General features: G+C 33.8%; 1 protein-coding gene across 1 annotated transcript in view; it reads right to left on the bottom strand.

Annotated features, from left to right (window-relative positions):
* SDCCAG8 (SHH signaling and ciliogenesis regulator SDCCAG8) overlaps positions 1–23,377 on the bottom strand; it is a 246,686-nt gene that overhangs the window by 46,921 nt on the left and 176,388 nt on the right.

The raw sequence follows: 23,377 nt of genomic DNA, 5'->3' as shown, positions 1-23,377 counted from the left end.
AGAAACAAGTTCAATTTTTAAAAATGGATTTTGCCGGTTAGCAATACTAAGTTTTGTTTTTAATTTCAGGATTTTAGGTCCTGATAGGCAGAGCAAAGCAGATGCCTTTTTATTTTAAGGATGAATTCTTCTGTACATTTTGCACATGGCTCCTACATGACGTTTGGAACTCTTAGGCCTGAAGGTCCAAGTAAAATGAGTGGGAATTTGAGAAATCTTTCTATCCTCTGCTGGATGCCTGACAGTGAATTCTGTGCTTTGAAGCCAAAGCCAATTATGAAAAGATGTGGAAATTCAAATTAATTACATTTTGCTTTTTTATAATTTGCACTGTTGATGTGACACCCCCTTAAAGTCAGCAGCACACTGGGAACAAAACCAGTATCCTTAGTGTCTACTTGAGAAACAGTGCTGACAACTGCTGTATAAAAGCATTTGTAAGGTGCTTTTCATGAGGAAGAGTTATGAAGTAAATGATAAAACACTTGCTAGAAATGAAGATGCATTTAACAAAAAGAGAATGTACAGTTTTATCGATTGATCTAGGAACAATGGCAGATACTGTATTTGATTATGGTGTTGTAGGAATCAAACTAGAGAAGTGAGGAGAGCTAGGTACTAACCATATGCCCAAGATCAAGTCACATTAATGCTCTCAGCTTTAATTCTTCATAAGAGATTATATACATCCATCTTATCTACTTAACAAAGGACCCAATGGAATAACACATGCAAAGAGCAGTATAACAAACATAACAAATATAATATCTTTAAAAAACAACCTTGCTATGTTGCCCTTAACAAGGCTGAGCCAAGAGGCATCTAATTTGTATTTTTTAAATCAGTCAAAATCTTTCATCAGACATTGGGAAGAAGGTTGTGCCTATTTTAAAAAAAAATAAACAATATTCTGAAACATCTCTCTTCAGTAGTATATTATCGTTATGTATAGATTTGAAAAATAGTTGCTTCCATATAACAAATTGAAACTAAAATTTGTTTTGTTCAATTAAATTGTTGAATGAATGAAAAGAGTTCAAAAGCACTCATTTCTTTTGGCAGTGATATAAATACAGGCAGTATTAATGGCTCACTGGCTATTTTTTATATTAAATGTTTTAATAGGATTACATTACAGCTTAACCAGATTACATGATATTACTACAAATTTGTAGCTATCATTTTCTTTAGAATTCCTTACATTTTGAATCTTCCCTATTCTGTTGGGATTTGGGGTATAGAAGTGCTGAAGCCCAAAATATATTTATTTGGGTTTCAGGACTCTGTGTACAAGCAACAAAGTGTTGGGGTTTCATAACCAAATGTTGGGATGTAGGAGTATTGGACCCAAAAGTATATTGGGGTGCCACAAGATGTCTCAAAAGAATTTGTCGGCTTAGACCATCTCCAAATCAAGAAGCAAAGATTTTATTATGCTGCTAACAGCAGTATAATCCCTATGGGGTTTTTAGCAAAGAAAAAGAGTTTTAGCAATTATTGAAGAGAAAGACAATACCTAAGTTCCCTAGTGGAACTCACAATTAACCTAGTTTCTTTGTGTAGGAGAATGAAATTTTATAATATCTTCAGATTTTGTTGTTAATGTCCAGCATTGTTGTTTTGCTTCTTTCTTGTTTATTTGTTGCCTGAGAAAAGCTAGTTTTCTTTGTAGGAATGTTTTGAAAGTCTCTTTTTTTATTCAAAGTTTATCTTTTTATCATTAACAGTAAGCACAGGTTTGCAGAGTAGACTACCAGGATTGTACTCTTAAGGTGCTTTGCTCTTTGGACTATATTATTGTGTTCTTTCTAATGATTTCTGATAGGTGTTATTCAAATTTCCTTCCTTTTTATATTTGAAGGTCTTCTGGTTGCTAGTAGAATTTTGTGTTTGTTAGTATAATTGTGGATTTATTCAAATCATTAAATGGTTGGAGTTTGCAGCAGAGATTTTTGGTTTGGTTTATTTTTCTAGTGATAATCTGTGGATTCTTTTGATTGGCACTTTATTTTCATTCTTCAGAAATACTGGGTAGCTTTCTTGTATTATTTAGTGCATCATGGTGTTCAAGTTAACTTGTGTTCTTCTAGAAGAATTATAACCCATAAATCATTTCTATACACTCTGTCTAACATATATTGTGTTTATATGCAAATCACGTTTTCTCTTTTAATTGTATTTCTTTTTTGCTTCTCTTCTTCCAAATTGTGTTTTGCTCCTGTGCATCTGCCTTTCCATTCAATTATTCTTGTTTGTTTCTTTGCTGAGAGTTTCCATTATGGATTCAAATTTTTCTATTCTGCTAATTATTTCTCCTATAAATTGCCAAAACTTCTGCTTCATTTTTAATCTTATTTTAAATAAATTCAGGAATATCCTGCTGTGGTTCCATACTTTCTTGGGAATCCACAGAATCCTATCATCATCAGATGCTGATTCATTTTTTTTGTTTTGTTCTACAATATTTGTTTATAGAAGTCTGGATTCTTTTACCTGATCTGGAGACCAGATATCTTCCCTGTTGGTTTATTTGCTTATAATCTCAAATTTTAATTGAATGTTATTCCTCCTGAGATCCTTAGTCATTTCAATCATTTTTGTATTATTATAGGTCAATATATGATTCATGCCCTCTATGTGATTTCTGAAGGGGGGGGAAGGCAGGCAATCAGAATTGACACCAGGTGGATGCCAGGCTCTTTGATTCAGGCTTAGTGGAGTGCCACACAGCCACATGCCCAGGGATTCTCTCAGTTCCTCAATTCTCTGGCTGAGCTTTATCAGGACACAGAACACTACTGACAGAACTGCAATGGCAATTTTCTACTTTTACAATTTCCTTGGCAATAAGAGTAAGGTGAATGGGAGATTATTAGCTTTCTCTGTTTTCGGTTCATTTAATTGTAACCTTATTTGGCTCCTAGCTGTCCTAGACTGTGGAGATAGTCAACAAATAATTATTAAGCACCACTTACTATATGCCAGGCATTGTGTTAACCAATGAAAATACAAATATACAAGCAAAAAGAAACAATCTACCCACAAAGAGCTTGTATTCTAATCAGAAAAGACAACATAGAAAAAGGAGATGAAAAAGTCTGGAAGAGTAGAGAAATGAAGAGATGGCTCCCCTGGACTCCCTCCTTAAGTGGACTGCTGGGAGAGGACATCTAATCAGAGAGGGGGCCTCAGAGACAGAAGTTCAAGAAAGAAAAGTTACTTGCCCATAATGAAGGAGTCTGAGTGAGGCTATGCATCAGAGAAAATGTCTAGCCCACTATCTTATTAGGCACATTATCAAAGAATTTATTCATCCTCTTAGCACCATAGCCCAAGAGATTTTTCATCTAACACCACATTTTCCTCCAGTTGTGCAGAATTCTATTTCTTTGATGTGCTTATCATATTTCCATTTGTATTAGCCATAGATCTTGTCACCGCCATTAAAATGAACAGAGTGCAAAGCATAGAGGCAAGAATCTTGAGTTTAAAGTGTACCTATGACACTTCCAAGGTGAATGATCATGGCCAAGTCATTTAACTTTTTCAGACTCAGTCCCTTTCTCTCTGACTTGGAGTAATATTACCCATAGTACTTACCTCATAAGATTTGTTATGAGGCTTAAATGAACTTGTATAAAATATAGTGTAATGAATAGAGTGCTAGGATTAGGGACAAGAAGACTCATCTTCCTGAGTTCAAATCTGGCCTCAGACATTCACTTACTAGCTCTGTGACCCTGAACAAGTCATTTCACACTGTTTGCCTCAGTTTCCTCATCTGTAAAATGATCTGGAGAAGGAAATGGCCAACCACTCCAGTATCTTTGCCAAGAATAGAGTCATGAAGAAACAGACACAACTGAACAACAAGAACAACATGTAAAATGTGCTTTGCAAAATTTGAAGTTATGAATTTCAGCTGTCATTATTAGGGAGGTTATTATAAGTGGTGACTATATGTTTTTATTACAACCTAAATGTTCACACAATGCTCATACATAGTAGAATTACTATGTAGTCTTAAAAGACATTTTTTTGAATGAAAGAACTAAAGCAAAACACATGCCACGGATCCATTCAATTCTTGGATATTTGTCGCAAGTTATGATAAGTAACTGCAAAACAAAATTTAAAACTATTCACTAATTTAATAATTGTATAACAATATAGGTGACCAAAAAAGAACCTTGACATAATATTAAAAGATATAATCAAAAAAAATTTCCTGAAGTGATAGAATACAAGGAGGAAGAGTAGAAATAGAAAAAATTCACCAATCATTACCTCAAAGAGATCCTGCAAGGAAAACACATAGCAACATTACTGCTAAAATTTGAAATCCCAAATCAAAGAGAAAATTCTACAAGAAAAACTTCTATTTCTATTTACTAATTCTTTTTCACTGCCTACAAACATGAAAATCTTCACTGAATCCTACCATTCTTTCTATTGTTGTCCTCTAACTCTCCTTCGTTGCCAAATTCCATGAAAAAAGTCATCTACTATATTTATCAGCACACTCAGCTGAAATGGATCTCTTCAAAATCACCAATTATCTCAAACACCATTCTGCCATTTTTGACACAGCTGATTTGCCCTGTTCTCTGAATATAGACACTCTCTTTTAATCCTTCCCCAATCAGTTTGAATATTCCTTTTCAATCTTGTTTGCTGGAGCTTCATCCAGATCAGCACACTAACTATTGGTGTCTCCCAAAGGTCATCATGGACCTTCTTTTCTTTTCCCCATACACTATCTTATTTGATGATCTCAGCAACTCTCATAGATCCAACTTTCATCTGTAGAGAGTTGGTTACCATCTACATATCTAAACCCTCTAAGCTCCAGTCTCAAATTTCACTTGCTTTTTCTAGTCCAACTCCCAAGACCTTTGACGCCAGATTTAGTGCCTTTTCCTTTTCACTATATATCCTGCCTGAAATGTTTAATATAAACACTATTTTCATTACATAAACAACCCATTTGAATTCCTTTGAGAAAAATAATAATGAATTTTCTTTGTAACTGGAAAATAAGATATATCTGTTTTATAAGTCTGAATTTTAATATACTAGGTTTACTTAGAGTGAGATAAATCTGTTATATCTTTGTCTTTCTAACAAGCTGGATTTGGTGGGAAAAAGACTTTAAATTAGAGAAATCTTACTCAATTCTTTTCTAGTCTATACTAGTCACTCTAGTCTATACAAGTGAGTTTGGCTATATTGTGTTATTCAAACAGTCATAATTGGGCAACAAATATATTCATAAAAAAAGTTTTGAGATTTTTTTTCTTTTGGATCTTGAAGAAAATATTTAAAATCTTGTCATTTTTATTTAAATTTCTACTCTGGTAAAACAAGGAAATTCAGATTTCTCTTATATTATGAAATCATAAAATTTTATTCATGATTTCTTTACTTTGATGTGATGTACTTATAGGCATTTAATAATACATTCCTTGATTTAAACACGTGGCTTTTTCACCACAATAATTAAAATTCTATTTTAGTTACATACCTGGTGGACTAGGTTTAAATTCTGGAAATAAGAGCTTTGAATTTTGAAATTCAATATTACTGAAAAACAAAATCTGGATGATGTCAGAGAAAATACTGGCTGTGACCTTTGAGGGATAGTGGAGAAGAGAAGAAATGCCATAAATCTGGAAAGGAACAAGTATCAGATTGTCAAAATGGGAATAGTCTTTGAAAATTTATTTTACCATCTCTGATCTCATCAATGTGGGTCTAATCATGTATATTCCCACTACTAACTTCCTCCTTATGCTGTGTAGTTCTTGTCCATTTTCTCATCCTTCCTAGACCGGAAGGACCATCTACCTAATAGACTGTAGTCTTTTACCAACATGGCACTCAAGTTGTTATCTGTTAAGTCTTGCTCTCTCTGTAGGATTTTCTAAATCCTTTACTGACCATATCAGATGTTAGCTTTTAATATCACAAAAAAAAAAAAAAATCACTGTTGGTGACATGCCTATTTATGCCCATCATATGCACAGATTTGATTTGGAGTATACAATGTTTGATGGTTTGTGATCATATAGCAAACATCACTGTATCTGTTAAAATCGTGTTTTTCAGTCAGGAAGTCAGTAGCATGAAATTTCCAAATGCAATCTAGCCTGCTCTCTTCCTTATTAGCTTCAAATCTATAGCTTATCCACACATTTTCCATTTGTAATGACAATGCAAGACGTATGTAGTGATAGGATAACTTATTAGGTTGTCCACCAAATTGCATTTTACAATCTATATAATAAGCATTCATTATTCATCTGGGGAATACAGACATCTGCGGATAGACAGTCTGCAATAGATAGCCAATAAGGAATTACATGATCTGCTATAAATAACCAATAAGAACAGGAGTAAAGAATGCCATAAAGGATTCACATGACAGAAAAAACTGAATGGACACATCTTAAAGTGAAGGATGGCAGATTGTAAATGGATTAGGTACCGTTGCACATAAGGAATAAGTGTAGAAGGCCTCCAGCATTTTGGATGAACCCATTGTGGCAAACTTTTTTGGGAGAACCTGGATGAGAGGCTCATAGGATAGGTAGATATGATGGCTTACAATCTATATCTTTGTAGGAAACTCTCAACTGAATGGGATCACTTATCATTATGTGTAAATGAGATGTTATTATGCAACGTGTAGACTATTTCTTCCCAGCTTTGTGTCACTGATAAACACAAGAATGTCATCTATAGCTTTAAGTTGTTAATGTTAAGTAACACAGGCTCAAGCAAAGATGTCTAAAGCTCTCTACTAGAAACATCCTTCCATGTCAACAGTGAGTAATGATTTCATTTGGAGTTTGATTATTTAATCAGTTCTGAATCCCCCTAATTACTATAATCTAATTCGTATCTCTTCATTTTTGCTACAAGAATAACATAAAGACATTTTGTCAAAGACCTTACCAACATTTAGGTTAAAGTAGATACTGTTCATGCTATCATGGAAAGAGTTCCTGAGTTAAGGCCATTTAAGACACTTAAACTCTTTAGGTCTCTGAACTTTTTCTACTTTTTCAGTCTCTTACACTGTTATCCTCTCCACATACTTTACTATCCATTGACTTTAGTCTACTTGTTGTTCTTTTTTTAACAAAATGTTCCATTTCCAGGTACCATCTCTTGTCAGATTCCAAATTGCTTTCCAGAATAATCAGCCCATTTTACAACTCTACCAAATATTCTTTAGGTTCAAATAATTCCACAGCACCCCCAACATAGACCCCACTCTCATCTTTTGTGATTTTTGCCAATTTGCCAGGCATGGTGTAGCTTTAGGGTTATTTTGATTTACATTTGTTATTATTAATGATTTGAAGTATTCTTTCTCACTTGGTTGGTTTTCTGCAAACTGCTTCTATTCATTATTGAGTTAAGAAATTAAAATTTTCCCCTAACTGTGAAAAGTATGTAACCTATTTCTCTTTCAATTTTTACATTATGATCTTTAATATTCAGAGAATGTATTGATTGTAAATTTATTGTAAATTAATGGTAGAAAATGTTGGTTTAAATCTAATTTCTGCCAGTCCGCTTTTTAGTTGTTTAGTTGTTATTTTTCCCCCTAACAGCTCTTATCTATCAAAATGGTAGTTCTGTCCTATGTTATCTGTGGTTTGGAGCTTATCCCAACTTTGACTCATTTAATTCAATTATTTTTTATTCTAACTTTTCTAATTTGTTCCACTGCTCTTCTTTTCTTTCCCGTTTTATTTGTTTGTTTGTATGGTTGGTTTTTCATGTCCTTTTGATAATAATTTTTTTTTCCTGAGGCAATTGGAGTTAAGTGACTTGCCTAGGGTCACATAGCTAGGAAGTGTTAAGTATCTGAGACCAGATTTAAACTCAAGTCCTTCTAACTTCAGGGCTGGTGCTCTATCCATTGAGCAACCTAGCTGCCCTCGGATTTTGTTTTTCTTAGGTAGAAATGCTATTGATTTTTGTGGGTTTGTTTTCCATGTTTCCTTTAGTGAATTTAATTAATTTCTCAAATAAGTTTCTTGGCCATTTCTGTAATATTTTCAAAGTAAATCTTCATGTTATCAGAACACATCGTTTTTCTATTCTTTTCCCAATTTACGCTTTAAGTATCTTTGATTTATTTATGCCAGCATTTCTAGAACTATGTTAAATAACACAAGGCATCCTATCTGTATTCCCTTTGGTTAGCAATGAAACTTCTAAAACTTGTTTCCACATTGCATAAAATGCTAGCTTTTTTTATTTTTAGATAGATGCTTTCATTATATTTTAAAAGATTCCTCTATGTCTATACTTGGTAGTCTTTTTAGCTAATGTTGCATTTTGTCAAGGTTTTTGGGTAGCTATTGATTTAATAGAGTGATTTGGGGTGTTTTTGTTTTAATATGATCAATTATATTATTTGTCTTTCTACTTTTGAATCATATTTGTGTAGCAGATATATATTCAGCTTTAATAAAATGAATGATTTTCAGGGGATGATTTTCAGGGGATTGATTACTGTAATAAAATGTTTTATTTCTCAATTTTTATAAATAATTTATATGACGGGTATTAATAATTTATTAAAAATTTGAAAGAATTCTGTAAATAAATAAATCTGAAACAAGGGTTTTTTTTTAATTTAGTAGTTTATTTGAAGCTAGTTTAATTTCCTTTTCTAAGATTGTTTTTAATATACTCTTTTCAAAGTCAAAAATAGTTATTCCTTTGGACTCTTTCTCCTCACTTACTACCATTATCCAAACAATTCACAAGGTTTACTGGCTCTTTCCCCATAATACCTCTCACAGCAGTACCCTCCTTTCATTCACTCAGTCAATACCTTCCTCACTCAGGCCTATAATGCCTCTCACCTGGACAACAATAATAGCCTCCTAATTGATTTCCAAGCTTCAGGTCTTTCCCTTTTCATGATATTTCTAAAGGGAGGACTAATAACCTCCCTTTCCTCCTCAAGAAGCAACTGTGGATTCCAATGGCCTCTAGGATAAAATTAGATTCCACTGTTTGGTACTTAACATTCTTCAAAATGTAGTCGAAAGCCTATATTTCCAGGAATATATTACTGCACACTTCTTTACAATGTCTATGTTCCAATCAAATAAGTCTCCCTTGGTGTTTTGCCATACACATTTGTGATATGGCATGTATGTATGCCCTCCTTTCTTACCATATTCAAGTCAGGTGCTACTTGATCATCATTCTGGCTAAGGTATAATTATTATTTTTCTTTACTCTATGCATTTAGTATTTGTGCTCTTTTCTTTTCCCCCAAGAGAAAGTAAACTCTTCAAAAGCAATAATTTTGTTTTTATTTTTCTATTTAGCTAAATGCCAGGCATATAGCAGGTTCATAAATAAATGCTTCCTGTATGTATGAAGGAAAGAAATTTAGTTTGCTTCCAGTTTTTTTTTCAATTACAGATAATATTGCTAGGAAAATTTTGAAACACATAATTCTTTTTTGGTGTTTGATAGCAATGTAATTATTAGTTCAAAGAGCATGATTATTTTTATAATTTTTACTATGCTCTCCCCAAAAGATAAAATTCTATCAGCAATGAATGTCAGAGTACATGTTTCTCTACACCCTGGTCAGCATTAAGAGTTATGAACAGGGTATTATGCTATCCAAGCTGGTATTTATTCAAGCATATTTTATTAATTTAAAAAATTTTTTTCTGGACTATCTTGGGAGGGAGGGAGAACACACCTAGGGGGTATATGTGTGTGTGTGTGTGTGTGTGTGTGTGTGTGTGTGTGTGTGTGTCTGGGCTATCTTGAGAGGAAGGATAGAACAACCTAGATATGTATAATGTGTATATACACACACACATATACACACCTAGCTGTGTTCTCGTATACATACCTAGGTGTATTTTATCCTTTCTCCCAAGATAGCCCAGATATCGATAGATAGATATAAATATAGATATAGATATATGAAAATAACTTGAAAGTCTGAAAGAATTAATGGCATATAAGACCAAAAGAAAAAAAAGCAAGAGGTATAGAATCATTTAAAAACAATTCTAATATCTGTGATTTTCCCTTAGTCTTTACTCCAAATTGAACTGTGTCCACATTTTAATTTACAGCATTTTCAGTTCAAGCATTCCCATGAAACTTAAATCTATATTCTTAATTGTAATATATTCAGGCATTCTTAATAATGTCTTTCTTTTAAGATTTGAAAAGAACCTCAGAGGCCATTAAGTCCAATCTGCTCATTTCACACTTGAGATTCAGAGAAGTTAAAAGAATTTTTTACAGTTCCATAGCAAGAAGCACCAGAAGAAAGATCTGCACATAGACTATGCAGATTCCAAGCACAGCACTACACTCTTACCATTACAAAATTCTGCTTCATATACTGTTTTTAATACTATAGGAATAAACTTCCAAGAACCCTAAAATAATCGATTTTTTTCTTGTGGAATGTAGTGCCCCTCTTGTCAGAAACAGAAATCTGAGACAAATGGAGTGGTAACGTACAGAATCAAAGTACCCCCAAATTTTAGATGGATGCAGGTTCATCTCTGAGATAAAAGTCTAAATTAGAATAGGTCAGGGTGCCCAAAAGCTAGTCCAAGTCCACTGCTAGTCTGGACTAGTTCTTGATTTACAATGTCTACAAGTGCATTGATCAGTTCTTGGGTCTAGCTAGGAGTTAAATATAACACGGCCTTGTTACTCTCACTCAGAGGCAATTTATATTTCTGCGTGAGATAAGGGAAGTATAATCAATGAATCTATGCAATCTTTCATCTACCTACCCATCCATTCACTCATTCATTCATTCTCCATCCATCCAAAGATTCTAAGTAGAATGTATGTCACTATCCTCTCTTACATTTAGGTAACTATAAACTCGATCACAAAATCTTAAAGTAATCCTAAGAGATCTTGAAAGAGTTGGTATAAGCTTGAAAAGAGTGACTCAGGATATGCAGTAATCTGGTAATATAAATGGTGACATGGTAATGATTAACAATTCTATTGTGACATGAAAGACTATCCATTTTTGTGAAGACATTAGGCATAAATGGTTTGCTAAATGAAACAGTAAAAACAAGTTGAGTGGAGAAGTGGGAAGAGGTAGTTAAAAAAAAAAAAAAAAAAAAAAGAGATGATAGATGGAATGACATTCTCCATAGCCATAAAGAATGTTACATTGGATTAGATCCATGAACAATCTTCTATTTTGTTCCCCAAAGTAGCCTTAGGGGATTGTTCACGGCCTTTCATGACACATCCTCATAGGTTAGGAGATATCTACAAATCCTTTTAATAACCAGCTATAATCCATTAATTTCTCTAAATCCTCTTTTGAGCCTGTTTGGCTTTTCTACCTGTATGAGGTCTCATAGTAACAGGTCCTGCAGTGATTTTCTGCAGGGAAACAGACAACTAGTTTCCCCCTGTTAGTCAGGGACATTGTGCTCCAGAGCAGGCCTGTAAGGTCACTTTGCATTGTGTATAAAAGTGACTTATATATAGTAGACAAATAAATAAAAAGATTTGACCAGATAGTTTCTAAGGCCTCTTCTAGGACTTAATCTGAATTATATTGGACTGAATTCTTCCCGGTGAAACAATGACCTCCCCTCAGCTCTCTAATAAAGACATTCTGATGTTGATTGGGAAATGGTGTTATAGATGTATAGCTGTCACATGATGGTGGGACTATGACTTGCCCATTAGTAAAAGCATTTGAAAACTATGCTGAAAGGCCTTCTATAGATTTAATAGGAAAACTAGTCCTAGGAAATTCAGACTTTGGCCATTACTTAAAGCTGACTTGTCTGATTTTGGAATTCCCTCTGAAAGTAATCTAATTCTCATCTGCCTCAGTCCCAGTTGAACTCCCATCCTGACCATGTCTCACTGGGACATTCTTTTCCATCTCCCTGCCTTCTTTTTTTTCCCTGTTGGATTGTTCCTAAGAAATCTTATAGTCTGGAAAGAACTATGCAAAATTTAAGTCATAAGATCAATGTGAGTATCAATCAGTATAAAACAGACACTGTACTGTGAGTCAGGAGACCCAACTATGGCTCTACCCACCTTCCTGTGTAATAGACAAGTCATTTAACATCTCTTGGTCACATTTTCCTTTTTTTAAAATTAAGGGACTGAGCTAGTTAGACCAAGCTAGTTATCCTGCAAAGACAAGGCCATTTAGTATTCTTTTCAAACATTTGTTTCATTTAGAGAAGTGACGAAAGAATAAAATCTTTAAGAAAAATATTTTCATTATAAGAGTAATCATATATTCTTTGTGGGTGTGTGAGATAATTGGGAGCAACTATACATATATATAAATATATACATATATATATATATATATTCTTATGAAAAATAAAATAAGGGGCAGCTAGATGGCACAGTGGATAGAGCATCAGCCCTGAAGTCAGGAATACCTGAGTTCAAATTTGACCTTAGACACTTAACACTTCCTAGCTGTATGACCCTCAGCAAGTCATTTAACCCCAATTGCCTCAGCAAAAACAAACAAACAAACAAATAAATAAATAAATTATCTGGATATTTCAAAGTTGACACAAAAAACCCGAAAAATCAACCATTTCCTAACTTCCTACAGTTAACAAAACCTAAAGTTTGGCTGAAAAATCCATGTCCAAGAGAAAGTAAATGGCATTTTAAACCAACTCATTTGAAGCTCTTACTGATTTACATTTTACACTGCAACTTATAGAATGCAATAGCTCGGGGAATAATAACAGAGAATGCCAAAAAAATTTCTAAGTGATTTCTAGGTGAAAGCTTCATTTGTTTTGAACAATTCTTTTTCAAAAGGAGCATATACAAGGAAAAAATAAACCTAAAGAAACAGGAATAGCTTTGTGCAAATAGGCAGCAGAAAAAATATAATCAAAATAATGAGTCTTTCTGGAGAAGGTAGTTTCTTGAACAAATGTGTTTCCAAATCATCAGAAAATTATTAGTAATAATCTTGTTTTAAATGATGCATGACTTGCATAATTCTTTTCATTTTAATTATGAATTAGACAGAAATATTTCTAACATGCCCATTATGCTACAAAAATATGCAAACTGGATTCATGTACAAAGGCAAGAGGCTCAAATAAAAATATACATTAGCTTTCCAAACAGCCATTTGCCATTTAATTTAGTATGACAGTGGGAAAATATAACATAAGTGTAATATTCAGTTTATATCCTGTCTTGGATTGTATATCATCTTCAAGTTTGTTTTATGATTCAGCTATTCCAAGATGCTGAAAATATGTCATTAAAAATTAATGTGCTATCTTTTACAAAATACAAATTTTTTAAAATGGGGATATAAATAAAAAAATAATGAAAATAGCAAGCCAATTAATACTGAAGAGGGAGAGGAGGGATAAGAGCAGAGAGAAAGAGAAGAGAGAATGAAAGGGGAAATAGGAGGGAGGAGAAAGAGAGAGAGAGAGAGAGAGAGAGAGAGAGAGAGAGAGAGAGAGAGAGAGAGAGAGAGAGAGAGAGAGAAATTTTAAACATCCGATTTCTATTCTAGAACATGTATGAAAACAGACAGCAGAAGCCAAGTATGAGCTCAAGCTCTGACAGAATTTGTTTTCTTTGTTTCCATTATTTTACTCCATATTGCCTAATAATATTTCCTCTAGCATGCAATATTTTCCAAATAACACTACAAAAAATCAAAACTATAAATAACTGGTAGCATGAAAATGCTGAATTCTGATTGTTGACTTCTGCTATAGGGCTTTTCTGCAATGTAGGATAATGTAGAGATGAAGAATTCCCATTGCCGTATCCCATTTTCAAAGCCACACAATTGTGGGTACCAACCTTCTCCATCATCTCCCCATCTTTTCCCAACCATGACCTCATTAGAGAATATTTTTTCCTTGAAAGCAGTGTAAAATATTGGTTTAAGTAATGCATTTTTAGTCTATTTTAAAATAGCAATAATAAACAAGGACTGCCATAATTTTTCAGCAGCAGAGGGGCCAAACATCCCACAATCCTACATAAATGCTTTTTCTGAGCTTGCTTTTGTTATAAAGATCAGAATATATAAGATAGAATAGAATGGTACTATCTACTTCACTCTTTTATCCTCTTTTCTGTGGAAATTGGGAAACTGAGGGAAAACCATATTCTTATCAAACATATAGTTATGGTGACATAGCTGCCTCCACAACAAATTAAAACACAATGGAATCATCCCATGCCAAAGATAATAAGGGAACTATTTTCAAAATAGGAAAGATTTGTTTAACACAGATTATAAAGATACCTCTTTGCATTAGAATGAGTGTCCTTCTTTATTTCATACTGATTATTTTCTATAGAATTTAAATTGTACATAAAATTATAATTGCTAGCTTAATGCAAATTGATTGTCCCAATTATTGAGAAAGGATCTGAATTTTAATGGTCTCTTTTGCTGGACAGATGCCAGGCAAATCAGCAAAAATTCTAAATATCTCCAACTGTGGAGGTATAGGAGAAGCAGTTATACAGAGAAGGAAGGGTAGTTTGTTTGGCTGCTTTTTTTTCAAATGAGCAAGCTTTTGTCAGGGATGAGAAAATCAGCCTAACTTCCTCTGATAAAAGACTCTTTGACACAGTTACTTTGGGGTCATTTAATTTCATTTTGAAAGACGGCTAAATCATGTTATTGGGAGAACAAGTTTTTGTAGCAATGATAACTATCCATTTGCAAAGCCAAATATTCTTTCTATCTATGGATTAGGTTAGTCATGAAAAATTTGCCTTCTCTCCTAAAGGTAAAACCCATATAAAATGAGGCACATATTGTGTAATGTAGACATGGAGGAGGCAGGGTTGTTACAGCATTTCAATGGAAGGTGCAAACACAGCCGAGCCTCTTGGCTCAGAGTTCAAGCTCAAACATATCTCATTTTTATAAATCCAATGTCTACAAAGGAAAATAAATCTCCTTCTTATTTATAGTAACAGGAAAGAGCAGACTCCAGTTGTCTTGTGACCCAGATGGTTATAACGTTTTTATAGTTAAATTACAACCACTGATGCCTTAGGGATAGCTACATCTGCCCCAAATCCTGTAGGATCCTCTTAACCTTAGTTATCAGAATCTTAGATATAAAAAAAAACCTCTGCTTAATGATGTGATAAACTCTTTAGTGCATACACACCTTACCACAAAGCTACAGAATAATTTTTAGAGGATGATGGAAGCTCCCATAATAGTGACATTTTAGTAACTGAAAAGAGATGTTTTAAATAATACTTCAACATTTAAAATGACCTCTCTTCTCTCCTAGAAAAGGATAGTCAAGATTATCAGTTCAGATTCAGGGGAGTAAACAAAAATTCCTATTAACCTATTTTGCCTGAATTAAGTTTTCAAAATCCTAAAGAGCTAAGTCAAATATTTAATAATTTTATAAAAGTAAAAAAGTGAACTATTATTGAGAATTATGAAAGCAATGAGAAAGTAAGAGACATAGACTTAGAGATGCAACCAGTAAGAATACTTGGCTCAGAAGTTTTGCTTTATTGTATTGTATTTCCTCTTTTCTTGATACCAATTTTTGTTTGTTTGTTTGTTTTGTTTTGTTTTTTTCGTGGACACCACACATCATTAAGCTGGTAGGGAAGTTTTCTAGAATGCTTGTCCAAACTGATCTAACCTTAGCTCACACACATAATTTTCTTTTCACCAAGACTTTATGCTTTATGAAGAGCAAAGTCTACTTTTAGTTTTTTTTTTTATAATCAAAGGTAAATTTAACTCTAACCTCATTTTTCTAAATATGAAAAGTCCCTGGATTATAATGATATTTACTCCAACTTCAGCTACCAGAAATTGCAGAGAAATCCATAAAAATTATCTCTGCTTTATAATATGAGAAATCACTTAGTAATATCATTATTATATACCCAAATCTATACCATGGATATTATTGTGGGCTTATGGGATCAGAAACTGTTGTAAAATGAAATGTTTTAGGAACTAAAAGCTCATTTTTTTTAATGAGGTTTTAATTTTGAAAGAGCTCTACTTCTTTCCTTGAAAAGCTGGAAACAGTAAGAGATCAAATGATGTGAAAATAGGGAAGGGAAAAGACACAAAGAAGGTACAGATAAATTTGGAAAACAACATAATAATATAACATAAATTGTACATTTGGCATCTAAATACTAACTAATCCAATGCTCTGCCCCCACAATTTGCAAAAGACAGGCTGCTTGAGTTCCATTTAAGCAGCAAGTGTCAGTAATATATCATTTAGATGGATACCTATTTTATTTTAATGTCACATTTGGCTAGCAAATAAGCATTACAATTTACATTTTCTAGAAAAGAGTAACTGAAATGCCACTTTAATGCTTTCTGTTAAAAGAGATGCCTTTAAAAAATATCTTTTTCTAATCAAACTAGTGCGTTTTCCTTCTGCAATAAGAAAAGCACACAACTCTCCATTTTCTTTTATAGAAATTCTGTTCCCCTCCAGGAAAATAGCTTTAAAAAAATAGCTTCTAATCTCAGAAGAATTTTTTTGGGATCAAAAAGAGATGCTCATCTAAAACTGAAATTGATCTATATAAATCTCTATCAGCATCAACTTTGCATTCCATGGTTAAGAAAAACAAACTCTAACTTTTTACTTCTTTTCCACATATATGTGCATTCTACTAAATAAACAAAAACTAAATAACGCATTCGTGTTGTTGTTTTTTTTTCCTTCAAGAGTAGCTAGACATCAATTAGTCTGTTCAAAATTCCTTTCTTATATAATAAGGGGAAAAAATATTGGTATACTCGCAGTGGTCCTCAAACTTTTTAAATAGGGGGCCAGTTCACTGTCCCTCAGACTGTGGGAGGGCCGGACTATAGTAAAAACAAAAACTCACACTCTGTCTCTGCCCCTCAGCCCATTTGCCATTACCAGGTGGGCCACATCTGGCCCACAGGCTGTAGTTTGAGAACCCCTGCTCCACAGTATGCCCCATTACCTCTAATGCAATAGATAATGCTATAAGTACTTGATTTGGGAATTTAAACCTTTCATGGCCATCATATCAGAAACAAAAACAAAACAAAACAAAACGAAAACCACCAACTATATTGAAGCCTTTTCCAGAAAAAGCCACTAGTATAAACCCAAATCCAGGCCCAGTGATTTTCTGAGCACATTACTTAGAAGTTTTTAATTGGTCAAAAGCTTCATGACTCACAACTATACTTCTTTCCTCAGCAAAGTGAAAAATACATGCATGAGAATAATTAAGTTCAAAAGTGCTGTCTCTGCCTCTGACTATATTTTGGGATGCTTCAAAAATTTCTAAATATTTCAATGAATGTGCCTTCATTAAGTACCTACCTGTGTTAGCCACAAGGTTCAAAAAGACTAAAAGAATAAACAATCCCCATCCTATTTATATCCTTTCACTACAGCTCTCTCCCTCTGTAAAAACTGACATTTCAATGTCACCAAAAAAAAAAAAAAAACTTTAAGAGGGAAAAGAGGGAAAAAATCAAAAATACATTATTATCTTTAAAATTCAAAGATATTTTTAAAATCTAATTTTCATGTATTTCATTAAGTAATATTTTATTTAAAAAAACACCTCACAAACTAGCAAACTCCTGCCCGAAAAGACAGAAAAACCTAGAGGCCAGGCAAAGATCTGACATGGGGCAGCAACACTGTGGGGGCACGAGCATTGGAATCTCAGGCTTTCCATTTGATTGTCTGGCTGCTATAATTCTGGACAATTCATTTATCTATTCTTGTTGGTCTCAGTTTTCTTGTGTATAAAATAAAAGATTTGGGCTAGAGTAGCTCTAATCTATGGTACTAAGAATATAACATATAATAGTGTTTTAAAGTTAAACAAACATTTTTTAATCACCACAACTCTAACTCAAAGTGCTGCAAAAGTATTAGATCTAGGAGGGTGCTCTGGACCCAGTTCTGTTTGGCTTGTGAGAGCCAATTGTTTAAGTTTTCAGAGTGGACATTTTTAATTCAGAAATTGGCAAATGCTACAAGTCAAGTCTTGATTTATTATTTTGTTAATAATGAAGATAAATTTAAAAATGTGTGTGAATACATTTCTGTTCCCAGAGAGTTTTGTTGCTAAACATTTATCAGCACACTCTTAGTTATATCCCCTTTTAACAGATGAAGAAACAAATTCAGAAAAATTAAATGGATTGTCCTTAGGCATAAAGCCAGAAAAAGTTCAGAGTTGAACCAAGACTCCTGAGCACACATTTAACATTCTTTCCATTATAATTAAGTAGTGCCATAGGGACACTATGTAAAATCATCTGATTATTATTTATGGTATGTGTGCAGTCATCCTTTTGGATTTATTTAGCATTGACTCCAAAAAATCTAGCATTCATCATTAAGAATAAAAGGAAGTAAAACATAGTCTTTGCCCTCAAAAACTTGAAAAGTAAATTGCAATTTAAAAAGAAAATGACTCCTTGTAGATCCACATACACACATGAATTCAGAGGGCACCTAAGTAAATGCACCTGAAATTCTGTTAATGGACCAATAGAATAAACTGGCTCAGGATTTGTTAAGGAAGGCTTTGTCCTGGAGGTGAATTTCAAGTGGAATTTTGGAGGAAGAGGAAAATGAATCAGTTCAAGAATGGAGAGCACAGATTTCACAGAAGTGTTTTTGGCTAAGTTGGCTGCCTGAAGGAAAGACAGACTATTAACTAGTTCCCATGTGCTTGCTCCAGCAAAACCTTAAAGTTTATAGCCGACTAAATAATGATCAAGAAGTCTGGTGAAAACCCATAGATAACCACACAGAAGCCTGATAGCCTTAGGAAAAGGGGTTGCCATAAAATGAGGTCTGCCTTCTGCTGCAACCAGAGGAGGGCTAGAGATACATACACAGCCTATGAGACAAAATGTCTGGAGACAAAAAAGAATGAGGGACCTCTGAAGAAAGTCTCAGAAAACCCCAGGATGAGAACTCCAGATGGGTCAGAGAGCTGCAGCACCCAACCAGAAGAGAGATGCAGCCTTCACATTGGGACAAAGGAAGGCAAAGTTATGTAAGATCCCTAACACTTTGCCCTGAAACACCAAAGATTCCTGACTATTCTAAGCATTAAGTCTCAAGATTTAGGGTATCCCAATTGATAAATGGTCAAAGGATATGAATAATTTTTAGATGAAGAAATTAAAACCATTTCTAGACATATAATAAAACATTCTAAATGACTATTGATTAGTGAAATGTAAATTAAAACAACTCTGAGCTACTCACACCTCTCAGATTGACTAAGATGACAGAAAAGATAATGATAAATGATCTAGGGGATGTGGGAAAACTGGGACACTGATGCATTGTTGGTGGAATTGTGAATTGATCCAACCATTCTGGAGAGCAATCTGTAATTATGCCCAAAGGTCTATCAAACTCTGCATACCCTTTGATGCAGCAGTGTCTCTACAGGATCTGTATCCCAAAGAAATCATAATAGAGGGAAAAGAACCCCATGTGTACAAAACTGTTTATGGCAGCCCTTTTTGTAGAGGCAATGAACTGGAAACTGAGTGGATGCCCATCAGTTGGAGGATGACTGAATAAGTTATGGTGTATGAATATTAGGGAATATTACTGTTCTATAAGGAATGATGAATGGGATGATTTCAGAAAATTCAGGAAAGACTTATATGAACTGATGCTAAATAAAGTGAGTGGGACCAAGAAAACATTGTACACAGCAATAAAAAGATTTTGTTATGATAAACTGGACTTGGCTCTTCAACAATGAAGTGATTCAAAGCAATTCCAAAAGACTTGTGATGGAAAGAGCCATTTGCATCCAGACTGAGCTATGGAGACTGGAAGTGGATAAAAGGATGCTATTTTCACCTTTAAAAAAAGATTTAGGGACTTCTAACCCTAAAAAGTAGAGAACAATTCAAGAACCTTGGGTATTCAAGGTAGGACTAGGCAGAGTTTATAAGCCCAAAAATGATATAGATAGCAGACAGAGGTCTGCCCTGATGTAAAATCTCAACTCTGGAACTAAAGCTGGAGATTTGAGTAAATTAAAGAAAACAAACCCAATACAAAAATTATTACAAATATAGAAATTCCTTGAAAAAAGGTTTTTTTTAACCCCAACCCCATAACAACTGCAATTAGATACTCAAAAGGGGAAAAAAAGAGTTTTCTATAGGTCTACACAAATACTCAAAAGAAATGAAGTAAGAAATAATCAATATCTTAAAAAGGAAAGTGGTAAATCTTATTCAATAATTATGCTCCCTGTAAATCAAAACATATTTCCTTATTCTGAAAAAGGGAGTAAAAAGGGAAAGGACTAGAAACCAAGAGAGTGTCTTAGTTTGTCTTGTGCAGTCAGTGAATGGTTGAAAAAATTTGGTCCTATGAAGATAATGGAACACTACTGTGTCCTAAGAAATGATGGAGTTAATTTCAGAGAATCTTGGGTAGCATGAACTGATGCAAAATGAAATTAGCAGAACTAGGAAAATATTTTATACAAGGACTACTGAAGTATAAAGAAAACAACTTTAAAGGTCAAGAATTCAGATCAATGTAATGACCAACCATGTCTCTAAAGGATCTATAATGTATTTTTCACCTCCAGACCAAGAAGCAATAGACAGGTGAAGACATACATTTTTGGATATAGTCAGTGTATAGATTTGTTTTGCTTGGCTATATTTATTATTTTAGAAGAACTGTTCCCCCTAACTTTTTATTATTTCATTGAGGAAAAGGAGAAAAGACGGGCTTAGCAATACAATAATGATTGCCTAAAACATAAGGACTGTTGGAAGATTTTTAAAAATGTTCTCTTTTAAAGAGAATGGAAATACAAAAGGAAGCACAGACAAGTAGGATGGTTTCCAAAGTAATATGTAGATGCCATATACTTTGGTTCAAAATGGAGATTCACAGTTTAATAGAAAATCCTCTATTTTCTGCTTTACAAAAATGTTCTTTTTTTGTTATTTAAGTTCAGAATAAAAAAAAAATAAAGCATCACATGAGGAAAAAATGATCTGAGGGTACCTCATGAAGACTGGGAATGACACATACAAGATGTAGATAACTAAAGTAATCCTTAGGAAGTAAGCCTTTGGTACTGTAAGACTTCATCAGTGTTCAAGATGGAATATGACAGGAGATGAACACAGTTTAATGTGGGGGCTGAGCAGGGCAGAAACAAGGGCTTCAGGGAAATAAGAAAATGTAGAAGAAATTTGTGAGGATCATAAGCAAAGACTAGTAATCAATGGTTCAGTATCACTGGGAAATAACTGAGAAAAACTGTGACAGATGTAGGTAACATGCTGAGAGCAGTCTCACAAGGACTGATCTGAGATAGATATTATTTACTGCTTTTATCTATGATACGGATTAAAGAATTGAGAATATGCTCATTATGAATGCAGGCACACTAAACTGGGTGAAGATGTTAACAGCTCAGAAGACAGAAATAGAATGAAAAGTGACTGTAACAAATTTGATAAATTATTCACCAAAAAACCCAAGATACTGTTCAATACTTTAAGTGAAATATTACAAGTTAAAAATTCAACAAACTTTGGGGCCAGAAATAAGCTACACAAATCTAAGCATAAATCCTATTCTTTTGGTACAACTGATCTCAAGTAGATGGTAAGAAAGCAGAAACCAATGAAAAGCAATCTGGTTTGAAAATCCTTCAAAACAGTTTGGTTTTACTTTCTAGAAGATACTTTTCTTGATTCCCTCATTTCAGAGGCTTGTGCTCTCTTGAAATGACCTTGGATAATATCACATATACTTTGTATTTTTTTCTCTGTATGGTCTACTGTATTCCCTCAGTTAAAAATCAGCACATTTTGTCTCTGTGTGCCTAATTCCCAGCACAGTGCCTTGGCCATAGTAGGTAGGTAAAAAAAACATTGCTGCATTTATTTTTGAATCTGAGGATATAGGTTCAAAGTCTAGTTCTTCTTACCATCTACAGGATCTTGGGCAAGTCACTTCTCTCTGAGCATTGTCTGCCTCATTGCAAAATTAGAGATTCCTACCAGATGGACTCTAATCATTCCTTCCAGCGCTGAATCCTGTGGTTTGTTGTTATAAAATTCCATCTCTTGGATACCAATATTTCTCTAATTATATTGCCTGATTTTTTTTTTGCAATAACCCAAAAGGAACACAAAGGGGCATAAGCAGCAAGTGATTTGTGCATGAAAAGGGACTTTAAGACCTATCTGAGGTGAGCTGATTTTGTAGCAATAATGGCAAGCAAGAAATAGAATATCTAGTGATACATTATCACATTGAAGGTACTAAAAGAAATATGAGAAAACATTCCAGGCATTCTTCTATCAAGATTTTATGAGAACACATGGGCAAGAATCACAGAGGAGGAGAAGGAGGGTAAGATGGTGGCAGTTGTGGGATCTATATCATATAATATATCTACTAATAAAATCATGAATTCATCAAGGTTGGAGATGCAAAGTTGAAATTCAATACATTCCTTGGTCTTAAGAAGTTTATAAACTAATTAGGGATGGAACATCCAAAATGCATTATGTAACATTACTTGGAAAAATATTACATATGTAGCAGAAGTCAAACACTCCACCAATAAGCACTGATTGGTGTCAATATGCCAGCCACTGTGTTAAGTACTAGAAAAATAGCAGAAAAGATTTGGGGAGGAAGGAGTTCCTAGTACTTGGGAATATCAGGAAGATCTTATAAAAAAGGTGACATACAGATCAAATTACTGTTAAGTAATTTTAAGTTTTGAGAACATGTTTTTAAAAAAAGTATTTTGATATGAATCTAAAATAACTTTTTTTATTTGGGGGGCAAGAGAGAATTAAATGACTTATTCAAAGAATTACACAGCTAACAAATATCTGAGGCCAGATTTGGACTTAGGCCCTCCTGACTTTAGAGCTGATGTTCTATCTATTGCATCATTTTGTTGCCCCATAATAACTAATTTAAAATAGATAATACTGATAATAATAGCAAGTCCATAGTTCTCTTAAAAACTTATGTTACCTCACTGAACTTCATAACAAATGGGACAGAGAAGTACTTTATACATTTTTCTTTCATTTTGCAGATAAGGAAGCTAAGTAACTTGTTTTTGACCATAAAAGTAATAAATATATCAAGTGGTATTTCAACTAAAACCTTCTTGCTCTACCCACTATACCCCTCAAATCAAAAGCATGCTTGTTTAAAACAAAACACACGTGCTGAATAAGAAAAGTAACTTCTGGTCCATGTCAAAATGGTGTTATCCCATCAATTATTCATTGGCAAAGAACATA

The sequence above is a fragment of the Sminthopsis crassicaudata genome, chromosome 4 (genome assembly GCF_048593235.1).
Source record: "Sminthopsis crassicaudata isolate SCR6 chromosome 4, ASM4859323v1, whole genome shotgun sequence".
NCBI classification, from domain to species: Eukaryota; Metazoa; Chordata; class Mammalia; order Dasyuromorphia; family Dasyuridae; genus Sminthopsis; species Sminthopsis crassicaudata.
Note: the sequence above shows the minus strand (reverse complement) of the source record. Positions and strands in the feature narration are given on the sequence as shown.